Here is a 3,629-nt window from a genome sequence, read left to right on the forward strand (position 1 = left end):
CATAATGAAAGACTCACTGAATAACAGGGGATTGATTGCTAATCCCTTCTATCTGTCAATTGCCTCTTCACTTAGGAGGACTTAACAAGTAACATACCTCATTTAGAGGTCTTTAGCATAAATGTAAACAACCACAAACATGACCTCATAAGGAGGACTTCAGCCAAATGCCTGCCAAAAAGGTGACAGGACTTCCAGACTACATGGAGTAAGAGGGCTAAGCTATATCAGTGGTGTATCAACCACACTCCAAAGCAAAGGCTAAGCAAAAGCTAGCTAGCAACTAATGTACTGTACAAAAGCTTAAATAGTTAATATGGTATTCAGGAAACGAAACAGACAAACAGTGGAATCAATGCAACTGTACACAATGCAAGTCACAAGTGCAAGCACTCAAATGAGTTCATCACATCAATGGACCTACAAAGCAACAAGAGTTAGTGATCGAAGCAAATGGCATCTCAAATAATGAGGCCACACCAACCATTAGTGCTAAATACCCGAAACACAAACACAATTTGTGAGTACAAACCACTAGTAAAAAGACTAGGGTCAAAGGCAAGTCAAATGACCAAAACAGAAGTCAATATTTCCCATGAAGCACATTCAATCAAACAAGAAAGAGTCCTCAAAAGGACCAAAACCAAATCATAAGGCAAAGCCATCAAATGATCATGTTAAAGCAAAGGCAAGCAAAGTGATGAAAATTGGACATCCAAATTAGAAAATCCAAATCAACACAGAAACACAACCAATGATCATGAATTTTTTTATTCAAGCTTAACATGTGAAGAATGAACATCATGCAAAAAATTAGGTCCATAAGAGTTCAAATGGTATGCAAATGAAAATGCACAAATGCAACATCAAATATGTGACACAAATTGTCACACCATATGTTCATGTGTCCAAAACAGTGATATCAAATGATAAAAATGCCAAATCAATTCTCAAAAATCATGTAACATGTTAGGAACAAGCATGTCAAATTTCACCTCCATTGGATAAACCATGAGCATTTCACAAGCAAATGAATGCAACATATCAATATGGCATCATGTTCAATCAAAAAATCACAATTAAAAATCCAGAAGCACAAAAATCATGAGGTAAATGCTATAAAAATCTAGAGATTAAAACAAGAAAGTGAAAAAAAGTTTGGATCAATTTGGACATGTATACTATTTTTTATGATTTTTAGAAGTTGAATGAATAAAAATGAAATAAATGTGAAATAATATGGAAAATAATGTGGACAATAAAATGAGATGGAAATTGGAATATACATCACCAGGTATTGAACACGCGTGCGCTAGGTCACATGATAAATCACAAATGCAAATTCAGAAAATGTCTGAGCGGAGGATCGAACGCAGGTGAGGCAAGTCAATGAAGCGCTCAAAGGAAAATTAATTCGGAAATCAGTAAACAAGTAATGCGCCAGGATCGAACTCGCGCTTCAAAGATTCCAAGTGCGTTCAACAAGCGAAACGCAGCGTTTGGCCTGCAAACCCTAGCACTATTCACAGACGGCGGAGGACGGCGGTTTCAGCCGTCTTCTCCGATGGTACAGGCGGTGATTCAACAAGAAATTTTCCAGAAATTAACAAAATGCATATGGTTCGAACTGTCTTGCAACGAGGATCACAGATATCATATTCATTTGTCCTAAAACTCCATGAATCAAGCGGATCGAATAAAAACATATTGAACAACCAAACTTAAAGTTCATGTAGCAAGCTCAATATCCAGCCAAATTCAAAAATATTTATATCAGCATCATCAGTACAGCAAGCTCTACAAGATCATGTACATGAAAAGGCAAATATGAGATTCGAATTTCACCTTGTTCAAGATGACAGTTGACGGATACGCGTGTTCAAGGCTCCAAAATGTCCAGATCTGCTTCCTCAATCTTGTTATGAAGCTTGATGCACGAATTGGCAATTGAAACACCTTGAATCTAGCTCAATTTGAAGCTTCCATGTTCATGTTCAAGCACTTGTGGAGCTCGAATTCTTGATCAATTCTTCAATCCAATAGTTGAATCTTCATCAATGATGCATGATAAACATGATTATGCAAGAATTCTGTGGAATTGGATGAAGAAATTTGAAATTTGAAGAGAGAGAAAATTGAGAGGGAAATGAAATTTTGATCCAAATTCTGTTATTCTTCCGAATTGTGATTAACATTTCACTTATATATGATGTGTTAGTGATGCTGTAATCAAGATTAGGCTTTGGCTAATTGAAAACTAAGGAGAAATGAGGTGAATGGCAAAAAATGCAAGTGTGAGTATGCATGGAAAATGTGCACGTGAACAGTGCCATGCAAGGTGCAATTCCCACTACAACAAACAAGACCTTAGACAGTGCTTTTTTTAGCCTTAGACAGCGCTTTAAAGCGCTGTCTAAACCTTCGCTGCTAAAGGTTTAGACAGCGCTTTTTTAAATCTTAAAAGCGCTGTCTAAGCCCCCCCCCTTAGACAGCGCTTTGGCCAAAAGTGCTTTATAAGACCCTCTTATTTTAAATTTTTTAGGTATACCTTAGACAGCGCTTTTGAAAAGCGCTGTCTAAGCCCCACCCCCTTAGACAGCGCTTTGGCCAAAAGCGCTTTCTAAGACCCTCCTATTTTAATTTTTTTAGGTATACCTTAGACAGCGCTTTTCAAAAAGCGCTGTCTAAGCCCCCCCCCCCTTAGACAGCGCTTTTGCCTAAAGTGCTTTCTAATCCCCCCCTTAGACAGCGCTTTTTACAAAAGCGTTGTCTAAGGTATACGAAAATTTGTGAAGCTTTTGTTTTAAACCACATTTTTTCCAGGTTTATAAACCAGAATTTCTACCTGTTTTCAACCAGATTTTGACAGACAATTATCACATTTTATATATGCCATTTTGGCCTTTTTTCTACCAATTTTTGGCTAACAAATATATATATATACCAATTCAAACCAATTTTGCCTTAAATGTATCAAAATATATACAAATTTATGTACACATTTACAAGTCATAACATATACTACAAATGTACACATTAATTACACAAATTTATGAACAAACATTGAGCTTTATCATGAATTGACACCACTCCTCTTTGATTTCGTCCACTTGATCCTTTGTATAAAATGCACACTTGAATTCATCAAAGCATTAGAGTGATTTAGAAGCATGTCACCAAATGCCCAATAAACTGCTGCTGCTGATGGAAGGGTCAGTGTCAGAACATAAAGGGTAGCCATTAAATATATGGCTTTGAACTTTTGTGGCTTCCACATAGCGTGCATGATTTCCCTGTACCAATCAATACTATTTATTAGCATTAATTAATTTCCTTCATTTTCTAAGACTATAGCTACCATGAATAATGGTTCTCATGAAAATAAATATCACTATTTAGTGTGAAAAGGTGGATGCATGTATCTACGAGGGTATGAGGGTCTTCCTCATGATAAAAGGCATAAAAGCATAAAAGCATGATAGAACCATTTGAAAGAAAGAACCTTGGCTTTCTAGCTAAATGCTAAAAGAAAACTCATGGATTCTCTAGAAAAGAGACACTTTTTGCCTCCCACGCCTAACAAGGGTATTTTGGGGTTAAAAAGTTACTATATTTTTCAGTAAATATTT

This window comes from Lathyrus oleraceus, chromosome 6, assembly GCF_024323335.1.
Source record: "Lathyrus oleraceus cultivar Zhongwan6 chromosome 6, CAAS_Psat_ZW6_1.0, whole genome shotgun sequence".
Taxonomy (NCBI): domain Eukaryota; kingdom Viridiplantae; phylum Streptophyta; class Magnoliopsida; order Fabales; family Fabaceae; genus Lathyrus; species Lathyrus oleraceus.